At 42.8% G+C, this 16,136-nt stretch overlaps 1 non-coding gene across 1 annotated transcript; it reads left to right on the forward strand.

The window, feature by feature from the left end:
• Nucleotides 1-14,905: 14,905 nt before the first annotated feature.
• Nucleotides 14,906-14,984, forward strand: LOC118759489 (small nucleolar RNA SNORD20). Its single transcript, XR_004996217.2, has one exon. It is a non-coding gene; the product is annotated as a small nucleolar RNA SNORD20 (small nucleolar RNA).
• Nucleotides 14,985-16,136: the final 1,152 nt, after the last annotated feature.

Raw genomic sequence — 16,136 nt, forward strand, 5'->3', positions numbered from 1 at the left:
CAATTATGAAATAAGCAGTGATATCAAAAGCTCATATTTTCGACACTAAGGAATAGAACATGTTATGCCTAATAACAAACAGAGATGTACTCTCAGTTTTCCAAGTCATTAGCAGTGAGAATGTTTCTCTAATTCTTCAATATTTCTTTTCAGGATGTATTCTCCCTGCCCCCAAGGAATCCTACTAGCCAAAGTTTATTAACATGAAAAAGATTTGAAGCAAATGAAATAGTGTTTTGCAGTCAGCTGAATGGTCCTCAGGCTAGCCTCAGTGTCATACCCTCCCTACCCAAATGCAAAGAATGCTGTCCCATCATTCCATTCTCTCTCAAACACTAGCATCATCAGCTTCTTCACCATTGTATTCATCATCACTGTCACCTTTATCACTTTTCACAATATAAAACTTTACATTCAAAAGAGTTTCATGCCCATTTTTCCATTGATCTGAATTTCAAAACTGTTGGCGCTCCTTCTGCCAAAATTCTTGACACGTTGTCATGCGGACCACTTTCCTCATGGGAGAACTACATTGGGAGTCGAGTTTTCCCACCAAATCTCTTCCATCCTCCAAGAGCTAGGAAGATTGGTCTGAAGTTCTCAGCAAGCTTCATACTTGCATGCCTTGGTCTCACAGCCCCATGCCAGGGAGCCAACACCACTCCTGCCATGGTGAGTTCTGCCTTGACCACTCTCCTTGTATAGGCACGCTCTGCGTTCTTCCCTTCCTATCTTCTCATCACTCTTGATCCCACCACCCTCCTTTGGAGCCCCCTCCCCACTCCCCATCTTTAAAGATCTCATATTCTTGCATCAGCTACTCTAGGAGGTAAGAGCCAACCTTGACTAGTGTCAGCGTGGACTTTGTGTAGTCATCAGCCATTTCAAGTTCTCCATTGAGTCACCACATGACTTCACCCAAGTTGCTTCAACTCTGAAAGACCATTTCGACATCTGTGAGGTAGGGGAGAGAATGTGTACCTCAGGGCATGATTGAAAAAAAAATTTAATGAAATAATATATGAGAAATGCCTGCCCCAGATACTGTATAATCGCTGATTATTAATATCACTGTTCTTATGAATGTTTTGGGTGGCAAATGCAGAGTACCTGGAGCAGGAAGTACCAGTTCTCTTTGAGAGGAATTTCTTGCACAGCTATTAGCAGCAGGTAGGGTACACAGAGGACAATGTTTATGGAAACAAATGGAAGATTCTGTTGCATCCTGGCTTCTCTGTCACCAAATTTCATTTTCTCATTTTAGGGATCCAGAGGCTGCTTTAAACAACTGACCCAGCAACCAGAAGCTGCTCCCCATGGCCCACCATGCAGGTGCCAGCAGCTACCTCACCAATGTTTGTGCACATTGGCAGGCAGAGCAAGGAGTGAGGAGCCCATGCTTATGCTGTCAAGGTTTCCAGATCAGGGGGGTCGGGGGTGTCAACTGAACAGCAAGATCCCACTGCCTCTCCCCCTCCCCAAGGTAAGAAACTGTGGGATTACTCCTTTCTTCTTCTAAACTATTTAGCTATTTTAAAAATTTGTGGTACTATTAACATTAAATAATCACCCTAAAAAAATTGAAGGGTTTTTTTTTCACTTTTGTTGTTTTATGTTTGAGGAGCAGAGAGACAGAGAGAGAGACACACACAGAGAAGACACTCACTCTGACTTCCTCTCCTGAACGCCCACAGTGAGTCCTGTCTGGGACTGAAGCTGAAGGCTAGGGCTCCTCCATGGGTGTCAGGAAGCCATCTACTTGAGCCATCACCACTGCCTCTCAAGGTCTACATTCTTAGTAAGATAGAGTCGGAATCAGAGTCAGGTGTTAATGAACCAAGGCACTCAGACTTTTGGCATGGGCATCCTAACTGATGTCAATTACTACACTAGACACCTGCCCCAGGATTTCCTCTGTAAATCACCTACAGTCCCACTCCTGTTTTCACTTGCTTAGATGCTCCCAGTACACATGCAAATGTTCTCTCACATTGTTCAATCCCAATAGATGTATACATTTATGTTCTGCCTTTTTCCCTGTCTCTATCTCCTCATTATAGCATATATGCCTTTCTGTGTTGGCACACTTTACCTTCACAAATACCGCTAATAATTTTCTTATAAGAAATACAAAGGAAATGTCAAAAGGTTGGCCTTGTACTTGAACCACGCTCCTGTGATGACTTCAGCAGTATCAGGTTTTGTTGGGCTCCTCCTCCTTCATGCTCTGAGCCTACCCATCAGCTTGGGCAGGTGCGATGAAGGAAACAGAATACAATGCCTGGGTGTGGATGCAAAGTAGCTAGATCGCACTCGTGCTGTAGGGCTGACCAAAATTCTGCAGACAGGTGATGACTAGCAGACTTCCTGGTGCCCACTCTCCAAAATGTTTGACTCCGTGGTTCTTGGAATCTGTATTTTCACCACACCACATACGATTCTGGTGTAGGTAACTGGAGGAATCAGTGCTTAAAATTTAGGCTCTGGTTTCCAGCACAATGGATTTGAATCCTAATTCTACAGATCACCAGCTTGGTGACTTTGGATGAGTTGTTTATCCTCTCCATGAGTTGTTTAAGCCTCAGTTTCTGTTGCGTGGAACAGGATGAAAGGAACCGCTCCAAGAGTTGCCCCTCCAGGAGACTCAAATGAGAGAACACAAAGAGTGTCATAATAAATTTTGCTTGAAAGCGTCGTTATTTCTCTCATCATTGCTGCTGTGGTTTTGTGCAAGAGTGATGCTTTAGAAGCAATGAGGGCCAGGTTTGTGATTCACCTAATTTGGAATCAGATGACAGCAAAGACTGTATTGATCTGTATTTAACTCCCCAGTACATCAGGTCCGACACACAGCAGGGGTTTAAGAAATGTTAACTTAGCATGCGTTGAACTGCAGCAGACACACAGGGGAATGGAAACAAATTCGCAGAATTCAGAACTTTTCAATTCAGCTGCCGCTATGGCTGCCTTATTTTATCTTCTAGATGCTAGTTAGTTTATCTTTCTTTTCCAACACCTCATTTACCCTATCTATGGGGAAGACAAGCCAAACATTAGACATCATTCAATGATCAGCAGAAATCAAAAGTTCAAACTCTGGTGTTCCAGGTCCTTCCCTCCCACCTCCACATGCTGCAGCAGAAACCCAAGAAGTGCCAGTGTAGGACAGATGTGCGCCTGTCGCTCCCATCTCCCCCAGCTCCACTTCCAGGAGATGGGAAGTTTAAAATCCAAAGTAGCACACAGACAACTCCCTAAAGGAACAGGTTCTTGTGGCCAAACAGAGACTGAGTTACTAAGAAGGAATGCCAAAGACATTACTTTGAAAAATACTCAAGCACAGGCATACAAAAATAAAATGTAGGAAACTGAAAGGTTGAGGTGGTTGAAGTTGGATGGATTTGGAGAGAACTAAATTCTGTATAGAAGATTTTACATCCAAAAACTACCTGCTGTTTTTTTTCTTGTTTTGAAGGGTTTTGCTTTTAACATACAACTGTTTCATTTACAATAATCTTGTTACCATTCATTAGTAATTACAAAAAATAGAAAAAAGGTATGTTTAAAAATTATTAAATAAAGAGCAAAGTAAAAAAAGAAAAAAGACACTTAGATCTAAAGACCTTTCTGTGGATACATACAAGGCAAGGATTTAGCCACTGAACAATCATGCCAGGCCCTCTGGGTTTTCTTTTGGGTTTCCTGCCCAGAAACACAAACACGGTCATTTTATAAGCAAACTGGATTGCATAAAGTGTACTTTTTGTTACTACACCAAGTTAAACTAAATAATCTTAATAAATATATTATCAGTGTCCTAATGGCTGAAGTCCTCACCTTGCTCATGCCAGGATCCCTTATGGGCTCCAGTTCATGTGCCAGCAGCCCCACTTCCCTTCCAGCTCCTGCTATGGCCTAGAAAAACAGTCAAAGACAGTCCAAAGCCTTGGGACCCTGTACCCTAATGGGAGACCCGGAGGAATCTCCTGGCTTCTGGCTTCAGATCGGCTCAGCTCCTGGCTCTTACGCTCACTTGGGGAGTGAATCAGCAGATGGAAGATCTTCCTGTCTCTCCTCCTCTCTGTATATCTGCCTTTCCAATAAAAATAAATTTAAAAATCTAAAAACAAGTATACCATCAAGGTCTATAGTCCAAAACCTTGCATTCCACTTTCTGCGTGTCTTGCAAAGACAGATTTCTTTTTTCAGTAGGATTCAATTTTGTAAAGATTTCTTGAATTTTGAAAGGCAGAGTTGAGGAGAAAGAAAGATCTTCTATCTGCTGGTTCACTCCACACATGGCCACAACAGCTAGTGCTGAACCAGATCAAAGCCAGGAGCCAAGAATTTTATCCAGGTCTTCCACGTGGGTGGACACTTGGACTGTCCTCCTCTGCTTTCCCCAGGCACCCTGGCAGGGAACAAGATTGGAGGTGGAGAAGGTGAGGCAAACCAGTGCCCACATGGGATGCCACCACTGCAGGCAGTAGCTTAACCTACTATTCCACAGCATCTACACTATGATTTAATTTTTTAATTAATTTAATATTTTGGGAGGAGAAGGTGCAGCACATGAGGACCTGCCCTATTTATTAGACATTTGGGCCTACAGTACCTTCTCAGTAAAAATTGCTACATGATTAGATCCAAGTGCTCATGGAAAGAAAATAAACACGTTCCCCTTGAGTCCCCGCTATGGCGTACAAAACTCTCTTAACAGAGCAAAGGCCTGACTCCAGGCTGCCCATGTGCAGACAAGGAGCAAGCTGGGCTTTTGCCCAGAGGGCCCACGCCTCCAGAATGTTCTTCCCTCCTGATCAGACACAGGCTGAAGTCAGTGCTGCCGTCTGCTCAGTCAGGCGTTTTCCCAAGGCCTGTGGGAGGACTGGGTTCACAGATTAAAGCGGTGGCAAGTCCTTATTTATTCTGACTGCACAGCGTCTCCCCAAGCCATCCATTTAGAGGGATGGGCGATGCTCTTCGAAGAGCAGACAACGCCATAAACAGTGTTATTTCCCCTCCTGAGTTTCTGTCTTTGGTGGTTGGACTGATTTTGGCTCCAGCAGGGCACAGACGTGGTTTCCTGGCCAAGGGAATGAAATGAAAGGAGGCTCACTTCCCAGGCCGGCCTGGCACACACCATTTGGCACGGCCCAGTAACTTGAGCAATGGGTTGAAAATTCCAGACTAGTTATGCCCTCTCCCTCGTCAGCCTTGCTGTGTGACGCCACGTGAAGCACTAGCTGCTCTGGACCTCTTCTGACTTGTTTGCAAACACAGTGGATATGGCTACTGTGAGACAACAGGCTACTGAGAGCCTTCTTCATCCTTGGCTGCTCTATCTAAAATGAGATTGACTCAATAGTGTCATTGGAAGATTAAAATGTATATTAAAAACTGCAAAAACGTGTAGAATGCTAAATAAATTGGTTCTCCCTAAAGCCATCATTGGGAGTAAGATAAAGTTTGAGATCATGTCCAGAATTCCTGACTCCTTTTCTAGGATCCATGAAAAGGCAAGTATGCTAAGTCCCTTCCCTTTCCATACACAGCCACTAACCTTGGACCCAAAAGTGGTTTCGTGCTAGCATGGTGGCTCAATGGGCTGATCCTCTGCCTTGCAGTTCCAGCACCCCATATGAGCACCAGTTCGAGTCCCGGCTGCTCCACTTCTGATACAGCTCCCTGCTTATGGCCTGGGTAAACAGTGGAGAATGGCACACGTTCTTGTGCCCCTGCACCCACATAGGAGACCCAGAGGAAGCCCTGGATTTTGGATCAGCTCAGCTCTGACCATTGCAGCCATCTGGAGAGTGAACTAGCTGATGGAAGGCCTCTCTGTAAATTTTTCTTTCAAATAAAAATAATTTTAAAACTTTTTTGTAAAAAAAAATATGGTTTCAAGAAACAGTTATTCTTTCGCGGAATGTCCTAGAACAAGTTAAATCCAGAAAATCCCTGGGCTAGCACTTCAGAGGGGGCATGAGATCAGTTGTCATGTAGAACCCAAGAAAACAGGGTGCGACATTTCTATGTAAAGCCATGCTTCTCTTTTAAGCTCTCAAGTATATAGAAAGTTTCCGAGTGAGGATTAGACCCAGAGGGCCAAGCCTACTTCCTTCCCTCCGTGTGGAGTCACATTATAGCCCTAGTTAATTCTTTGGTAATTGGGGAGCTTTGGTCTTTGCAAATGTCACAGTTTACCACAGTGTATTTACTTCTGGGTGGATTAGCATGAATGTGTCGATTGTATTGGATGACCAATTTTGTGGGAGTGATTTGAAAGCCTAAAGAATAAACTGTTATTTCACTTGGGGAAATGGGAAGGAAAAAAATGGCAGCATTTTATGTTTTGCTCCCTTTGGTTCATATTTGCCTGAAATCCTGATAACACAAGGCAGCTGGAATCCTGAGTATAATGATAACGTTGGTGGTGAGAGGTTTGAACTTGGCTGGAGTGAGGGGGTTGTAGGAAGGAGGCCTTGTGTAGGAGGCAATTTTTACACGATGATATAAAGCCCAAGAAACATTTATCAGTGAAAATTACATATGAGGATTAGAAAAACAAAGTCTTATATTTTTAGAGACCTGCTTACATCGTAAGCCAAAAGTATGCAGCTCGCTTGCTTTCCATGTGGAGACAGTCTCCGTCCTATGCACCTGCGAGCTTTCATCATGGTGTAGAATGTTTGCATGTCATTCACTACCCAGAAACCACCTCCGATTTTGAGCAATAAGGCAATTAGATAAGTTATACAAATCAGCTAACTCGAAGCTGGCAGAATAGTGTTTTCTGAAATCACCAGAATCAGGGGTAGGACAGTTAACAAGACCAATCTAAAGAGAACACAAGCTCTCCCCACATTGCTAACAACCAAGGAGCATCCTATGCACTCAGTATCATGAGAACCTTGGGGAGCTGTTCTCTTCTCCCCCTGTTCTCCCACATCCCTCTTCCCCTTGTGCCTCTGCTCTGCCCTCTTTCGCTTCCTGAACGAAGCATTCATGATCTCTATGGTGGCCACATGGATTTTTACGTTTAACACTCTAGCATGCACTGCAGCACGGGGACACACAAGCACCAACATGGCAGGAACCCCTGCCATCCTGCATGGCAGGTGAATGTCACCCAGCCTGCTGCTGATTCCTGGATTATAGAGCAGGACATCACGACCAGCCCAGCCTAGGGCTCACATGGTCTTCAATAGGCAGGATCTGTTTAACAAGAATGCGCAATTGCTACTGATTCTTGTCTCTTCCTTTCTCGAAAGAAGAAAATGGAAAACCACATTGAACTTTAAGAAAGAGAAGAGAAGAAAAGAAAAGAAAAGAAAAGAAAAGAAAAGAAAAAGAAAAGAAAAGAAAAGAAAAAGAAAAGAAAAGAAAAGAAAAAGAAAAGAAAAGAAAAGAAAAGAAAAGAAAGAAAAGAAAAGAAAAGAAAAAAAAGAACTGTTAGGTGGGGATGAATGCTGTGGTGCAGTAGGTTAGGCTGCCCACTGTAGGACACCCAAATCCCAGATCAGAGCATCAACTCAAATCCGAGCTCTCTGATTGTAATCCAGCTCCTGTGGATGATGGCCCAAGTTCTTGAATCCCTCCCATCCACGTGGGAAAACAGGATGGAATTCCTGGCTTCTGGCCTCAGTAGAGCATAGTCCCAGCTGGGGCAAACATCTGTGGAGTAAATCAGGGAATGGAAGAGTATGTGTGTCCCTCTCTCCATACCTCTGCCCTTAGAATAAACAAATCTTAAAAAAATTTTTTTTTGCTAAGAAATCAGAAATTTTGTTCATAATCCCAAGACTACTTCTATCAAGTTGTGAGAGCTTGAACAAATCATTCACCTCTTTGTTCCTGAGTTTTCCAGTTGAAAACTAATGTACAAAGAATCACGGCAATGCTGCTTGTTTAAATGAAAGATCATAATAGACCTATGGGTTTCTTCAATGTTGAACCTCTATATTTCTATTCTATAATCATTTTATTAACCTTTTTATTACATAAGCAATACATATTTATATGAACTGTGGTTATACCAAATAATAACGAGCAGGGCTAAAAATCACCTCCGATCTTACTACTCTGAGATAACTATATTTGCAAATAGATTAAATATATACTTAATAACAAATTCACTTGTATATTTATTTGACATATGTTTGCAAATGTATCCAAGCAGACTTGACATACAGAATACACAAGGAAAGTACATTTTTTAGAAGATTTCCTTGTATAAAAGGCAGGGTGACCGAGAAAGGGACACACAGAGTCCATCCACTGATTCACTCCCCAGTTGGTCACAACGTCTGGGGCTGAACAAGTCAAAGCCAGGAGTCCAGGTCTCCAAGTGGGATACAAGGACCTAAGAACCTGGACTGTCTTCTGTTTGTTTTCCCAAGTGCATTAACAGGACTCTGGATTGGAAACAGAGTAGCCAGAACTCCTCCAACTGGTTCTGCCATGTGGGATACCGGTGTCACAAGTGGTAGCTTAACCTACTGTGCCACTATGCAGCCCCCGAAAATACATTAAGACAAGTTTGCATCAAAATTGTTTTCCAAAAGGTAGTAATGAGTTTTCTTCTTATTGCCGGCACTCAATGGACCCTTTTTCAATCTCTCCACCTGTGGCTGCAGGGACATTGATGATGTCCCTAGCCATCAGCCACCCTTTGGTTGATGCCAAAAGAGTCTTCGTGACATGTCAGACATCATGAAGTCACTGGGTGGCCATGGCAAAATTGGACAAAAGGTCTCCCACCCCACGTCCATAGGAATTTCCTTTCTTTTTTTCTTTCGTATTTTCTAATTTAAACTAATTTAAACTTTTTTTTTCCTGATTGAACTTTAAGAAAAACATTTGACTTAACCAACTTCCCTGGCTTACAGCATTTTTGCCTTCTCACTCCCTAGCAGGCCACCAGCAAGCTGCAGGAAGAGCCGCCTTGCAGGACAGGAATGAGTCTTGGGCAATACTTCGTGCTAAGTAGAAAAAGTACCTGTGCACATGTCCCTGCGAATCTTCATTTTCCCTTAATCCATGGAGTTTCTTCCCATATGGCATCCCATGAAGGACCATCCCTACACATACCTTTACAAAGGAGATGCCAGGAAACAATGGCAGATACTTAACAAATAATTGTTGACTGATCAAGCTTGCTCCAATCAAAGGTACAAGTTTTCCTGGTGTTCTTGTTTACCATGAGATGAGGAAATAGCACCCACCCACGCCTATCTCACGGAGAGGCCAGAAGACTGAAAGAGACAATGGAGATCAGATCCTTGGAAGAAAAGCACCATGTGTATTCAGATCTCATTAATATTAACCATCAACTGGAGCACCTGGTTGCTCAGAAGCTGATCAGCAAGAACCATCAAACTTCTTTTCAGTCTAAAAACGGCCTCATTCCTCATATCACTCCACAAAACCTTGTAAATTATTTAGAATTCCTTATCCAGTTTATTTCCCTGTGGTCACTCATGGCCTTTCAAGGTCACTTCAAGAGCATGTAGTCTGGTTTTCTTTTTTCTTTCATTCTTTTTTTTCTCTTACCTCAGTTCATCCTAAGCATACAGCCAGAACATTTTCACAATCAAGGAGGGGGTGGGGGAAGCTTTCCTGTCTTGGATAAAACCTTCTGGAGCATCCCAGGGTGCTGCTCACCCAACTCCTGGACTAGAACTCTTGATCTGGGGTGCCCCGCGGCTCGGGGGAAAAGGAGCAGAAACTTCTTTCAGGGGACTTTTGTACTTGTTTTTAACTTTTCGTAATGCTTTCTTTCACTGGGTCCTGGTGCTGTCAATCTCAATGTTGTGTCATCTTATTTCAGATGATGTCTTAATATCTCCCTCTAGAATTTAACAGAGTGTTTCGCACATATTAAACAGTTAATATATGAGTAAATGAATTCATTTCAAGCTGTTTTTACTGGCTGCTATTTACCCAATTTTCCCCCTTATCTAGATAAGAGTTTATTTCAGTGCTTCCTAAGCTTCAGCATATAGCAGAATCACTTAGGAAGTTTGGTCAACACATTGCCAGGCCCCACCCTCAGAGTTTTCTTTTAAGAGGGCTGAGGTTTGGCCCAGTAATGAACATTTCTAGCAAGTTTCCTGATGATGCTGGTCCAGGAATCAGACTCTGAAAATCACTGGTTTGTCTGATCCAAAGATTACTTAACTTTTTTTTAAAAGGTTTGGTTTCAGACATTTCCAAATTTTACACATAGGTGTATTTTTTTATTTTTAGGTGTATTTTTTAGAGATGTTTTTTATTGTAAAGTCAAATTTACAGACAAAAGGAGAGTCAGAAAGATTTTCTATCTGCCGATTCACTCTCCAAGTAGCCGCAGTGGCCAGAGATGAACCGTTCTGAAGCCAGGAGCCAAGGGCCTCTTCCAGGACTACGGTGTGGGTGCAGGGTCCCAAGGCTTTGGAACATCCTCTATTGCTTTCCCAGGCCACAGGCAAGGAGCTGGAAGGGAAATGGAGCAGCCAGGATATGAACCAGAATCACATGGGATCCTGGTGCATGCAAAGCAAGGGCTTTACCTACTAAGCTACCATGCCAGGATCTAGGTACAATCTGTTTACCAAATTTATTATACAATAACATTCATAGTCATCTGCAATATGGAGATATATCTATATCTGTTAGTCTTCCTGTCAAAGACTAAGTCTAGTCTAGAATATTTTTCCTTCCTACAAGCAATGCCTATTAACACAAGTCTGTGTTTTGGTCCTCAAAGAAAAATAATCAGTTCTCACACCATAAATTATTTACTATGACAAATTCTACATTTGTTGTAGAGGATAATAAATTTAGAATTGGAAATGGCAATGAGTATAGCCACAAGCTCATTTTACAAATGGAGACTAAAGCACATAAAGTTAACAAGATTTCACAGATAGGTTGTAGCACATGCAAGACCCAAATTCAGCTTCCTTTTCCTGTCTTCTCTGCCTTTTTCTTTTTTTTAAGCCCCATCACTATATTCCTTGGAATATAAATATGAGACTATAATGGCATGTGAAGCTATGGGAATGTCTTATTCATTATCTCTTTCCACACCTCCCTCTATCTATGGAAGTCTTTCTCCAGTTCATGCTAATTTCTCCAATGATGAATGATGCCCCTACTCAGCAGTCCATTGACAATAGATACTCCCCGTCACACCGTGTATCGCCGTGTGTTCTGAGACACAAAGCTAAGTACTTTGCAGGAAGAGCCTCACTGAAGCCTTGAGTGAACCTTGAAGGTGGGCATAATTCCTAATTTTCAGATGTCGAAATTGAGACTCAGAATGCCTGCCTCTACCACCAGGGTTGGAATTTATGATTGATGTTTTGTTAGCAGATCCCCACCAGCAAATGAGCTCTTGAGGACAAAGATCATCTACAACTGACTTATCATCTCCAATCATGTTTGTAGCCCACAGCAAGAACCCGATAAATACCTGTGGAGTGGCTGTTTGGAAGTAAATGCCTTGGTCTTACAAGTACGTCTGCTTCCCTTGCTCCACAATCGCCCGTCTTTAATCATAAAAATGTACACTTGTCCTGGAAGTTTGAAGGACCATGTGTCCCTACACCATGAACTCTACGATTGACTGTTTCTGCCCTGAAATGTGCACTCTACCACATTTTCCCAGCGGTCTTAGCCTGCCTGGGCCCCCTCCCTAGGAGCCCTTGCTTACAAAGTACACTTAGTTACTCACAGTGAATTGTTCCAATGGTAAAAATGACTCACCCTCTCACCATTCCCATTCAACAGGGGGGAAAACAAGTAACCAAGTCACATCCAAGGTCAAAGTCAAATGAATGGGGGAGGCAGACATGAAACTAGTGACCCTGGCCCTGAATCTGGTTAGTTATGCCTCCGGCTCCTGGTTCCTTCCAAGATTTCTACATCGTTGCAAACCCTGCTGGTCTTGCCAGATGTTTACCACATCTTTCAAGTGGAAGCAAGTCCTCCCAATTAGACTCACCAGGGGAAACCCATGCTACTTCTCTGAAACAGGAACGGCTGAACCAGTTCGCCTAAAATAAGAACTGACGTGACTCTTTGTCTGAATTCTGAAGCTGTTCTGACAGCATCTTCTAGCTGGCAAAAGTCCCACCAGTAATGAACCGAAATATAAAAACAAAGGCTGTGCTCATGCTGTTTCCCAGCCAGAGAGGGCTCACTAAGCGCTAGCTGAGTACTGAAATGCCGGCATGTTCATGTGGGTCTTCAGCCTGACTCTTCTCCACTGAAATACTCTATCAGATTCATACCGATACACACACGTGCATGCATGCATACCACACACACACACAACCTCCATGTTTCCACAAGAGTCCTGGAAAACAAGTCAGTTCCTGAAGTCGCTTAACATGTCTCCCTGATACCTCCAGCTTTTCTTTTCTCTTCAGGGAATAAGCATATAGCTGAAAATAAAACAAAATTTTTAAACTGCCTTAGAATTGAAGTGATATGATTTACCCTCATTCCCAACATCAGCATCCAATGTCTTGTAATGATTGCATTTGAATAGAGCCACCTTTGTGTTGTGCCCTTGGGCCTGGTGCAGTAGCCTAGTGGCTAAAGTCTTTGCCTTGCATGCACCGGGATCCCACATGGGCACCGGTTCTAATCCCAGCAGCCCTCCTTCCCATCCAGCTCCCTGCTTGTGGCGTGGGGAAGCAGTTAAGAATGGCTCAAAGCCTTGGGGACCCTGCACCCTGTGGGAGACTTAAAAGAGACTCCTGGCTCCTGGCTTTGGATTGGCACAACTCTGGCCGTTGCGGCTGCTTGGGAAGTGAATCAACAGACGAGAGATCTTCCTCTCTGTCTCCTCTCTGTGTATCTGACTTTCCAATAAAAATTAAAAATAAATCTTTAAAAAATTCTTTCAAAAAATCTGATTCATTTAGAATTGGGGAACAGAAATGGTGAGAATAAAAGTGCTCATACAAGAACACTAGCATAGGACAAGAACTGAATGTTTAAATTACATTTGCTATCAAAGATATTCTGGAGTGACAAAGCACTCCAGACCAGCTACTCTGGATCTAATCTAAGAAAAAATAATAAACACCACTGTAACAGTCTTTCTAGAATTCAAGACAGCAAACCTCAAAACCCAAAGTATTTTCCTCGAGATGTTTCCAAGTTAAACTGGGAAGCACACATAATTAAGAGTGCGGACCTGATGACAGTAGCTGCTCTGGCAAAGCCACCACCAGGGCATTCCTTGGCATGCTGGATGAACTGGCTTCACACCAAGAGAGGCCAGAGGAAGAATCTCCACTCCCACATCAGTATCTCGCCTGACTCCACCCTCTGAGTGCTCCCCTCGCCCCCCACTGACAAAACAGAGATGAAACTCAAAATTCTAGCCCCAATTGCTTTAATCTAAGGAATTACCTTCAAACTGAACACATAATAGGGTGGAGAAAGATTTAGATGAGTATTTTACACTTTATTTATTTACTTAAAAATCAGAGTTACAGAGAGAGAGAGAGAGACGAAGTGAAATTTTCCATCTGCTGATTCATTCCCCAATGGCCACAACAGCCAGGGGTGGACCAGGTTGAAGCCAGAAGCCAGAAGCTAGAATCTTCTTCCAAGTCTCTCCCATGGGCAGCAGGGGTCCAAGCACTGAGGCCATCGTCCATTGCTTTTCTTGGGCAATTAGCAGAAGTCTGTACTAGAAGTGAGTAGCCAGGACATGAACAGGTGCCCACATATGATTCCAGCAAGGCAGGCAGCAGCTTTATTGGCCACATCACAATGCCAGCCCCAAATATTTTACAGTTTGCACTCTTCTGATTTCATTGGATTTTACTTCTATTGTCTTACATCTCGTTCAGGGACAGAGTTTAAGCTAGGACAGTGCTTGTAAATCCAGATAATTACTGGAAGAAAATATATAACATCAATACATATAATAGGCTTAATATGAGAACGTATTCTACTAAGTCTAGCTTTATACTCCCACTTTAAATGAAGACTTGAATGTAAGGAACAGCTTGTTTTTACTTAAATTCTGCTATGTGAACATGGCATTGCAAGTACAAGGGTACCCAGAAAATATTTGGCTTTAATCTTGTTCATGGGAAGTGGCAAGAACTGCAGAAAACAGGTGCACAATCAGCTAGTCCAGCAGGGGAAACTAGTACACACCTCCCGCAATCACCAGAACATTGGAATTCGTAACCCAGGGTTGCGAACTGCTCAATACTTTAACAGAAGCCAGAAATAAGGACTTTCCCCCTGTTGGCAACTTATTCTGCTTCTGTTGTGGTTATCAGCATCTTTTGCTTGTTGAGGAACAACAATTTCAATGAACAAAAAGCTAATCAAAAACTATCTGTATATAACTTGTGCCTGAGACCACGGTTAGGTTGATTCCTTAGCTCTTGCCTCCCCCTTTCCCGCACCTCGTCCCAACCAGTCTTCCACCTTCACCCACAGCCCTCCGCCCTCAGTGGTCACCTGTGCCTAGTTGTCAACTCAGCTTGGACTCAGTAAGGGTAGAATGTGCTGGTCTCCATGCTGCCTGTGAACAACTCAGTCACTTGCAAAGGATTACTGTAAAAGAAAGGCTAGCTGGTCTCTTTCATCTGTGTTTCTAGCTCTGAGGAAGCTGGGTTAGATGTGGTCACCCAGGATTTGGTCTATGGAAAGGGACCCTCTCTCTGAATTCCGAGAGCATGACAACGTGGCGTAGAGAAGGCAGTGAGCCTGAATGAAGAAAGGGCCTTGGAAGCACGTTTCTACTCTGGGACCCGATGTGCTCATCCATGAAAAACAGGGATTTAACAAAATGACTCTAAGAATCTCCTGAAAGTTCCAGCATCCTCTTCTATTGTTACAACTACTGGAAACTATTTTAAGGATCTGTAATGAAAATACACATACATGGACGCGATGATTGATGCTCTAAGAAAAGATGAGGAAATCTCAAGAAAATTCCTCTAGATAGTCTAGTTCTGATCCAGCTGTGGAAAACAAAAAAAAGAAAATACACACATAATGTCTTCAAGGATTGGCACGTTGTGTACCGTTAATTATTAAGTGGTCGAGAATATTTCCTGTGCTCACAAAACAATTACTGTTTTTTATTTTTTGCTATTGTGCAATAGTTCTATATTTTAATATTGTCTTTATATTTCTAGATATTTATCTTGAGGATTTGCCTTTGTATTTTGACCATTTGTTAAAAGCCTACACACAAATGTAAGATTGTTTCACCTTAATCTTTCAGGAGACAGAGAAACAAGAGAGGGAATTGTTTGCAGTTTCTTGGCTTTGGTTTCCACAAGAAAGCTCTTCATCTTGTTTAAGTCGCTGACTTTTTTTTTTTTTTCAAAATAAATATCCCAGGGAAGGGAGGGAATTATAGCAGACGCTCAAAGTCCATACACTGCATTTCCACCCATCCTTCCACATTTCCATGTCCCTTGATGCTGCTTTAACAATGAATTGAAGATTGATGCTTTTTGGGATAATGAGGCATGGAGCTACCTTTAAGACACATGCTTTCTTTTCAGATCCTTCTCTGCATGGGCCAGGATATTGGGGGAAATCAGCAGATTTCCGAGTGTTAATGTTCAACCAGGTACAGTGATGGGTATAAAGCACTAAGAGCAAGACAGATTCCTTTGACAGGTCCACCCTCCAACCTATTGAAGTAGCCATGTAGTAGCCTTGTATGTTGCCTTGTCAAATTAGCTGCTGAGCTGTTGCCTGGCTCCTGGCTCTTGACAGACTTAACGGGAAAAGTCCTGTCACCGGGTGTGATGAAGTGGTGCCTGATTGTGCTACAAGATGTCCTGTGGATGCAGTCCAGACCATTTCGACTAATCATCAACTTTGCAGATTCCAACTCCAGGGCTTGTCTGCCTGGGCAGGAGCTTTGCAAAATCAGCACAAATGATCGGTGACTGCAGAAAGGATATAAAGAATTGTCTTATTTATTTTTTTAAATGTTATCTCATGTTAAACTCATCTTTTTTTAAGATCTTATATTTGTTTTCATTTTATCTGTGAGAAAAAGAGAGATTCCTTCCATTGGTTCCCACCCTCCGAATGCCTTGTCAAAGCCAGGGCCTGGGCCAGGCTGAAGCCAGGAACCTAGTCTGGTCTTTCCC

The sequence above is a fragment of the Ochotona princeps genome, chromosome 13 (assembly GCF_030435755.1).
Source record: "Ochotona princeps isolate mOchPri1 chromosome 13, mOchPri1.hap1, whole genome shotgun sequence".
In the NCBI taxonomy this organism is placed as follows: Eukaryota; Metazoa; Chordata; class Mammalia; order Lagomorpha; family Ochotonidae; genus Ochotona; species Ochotona princeps.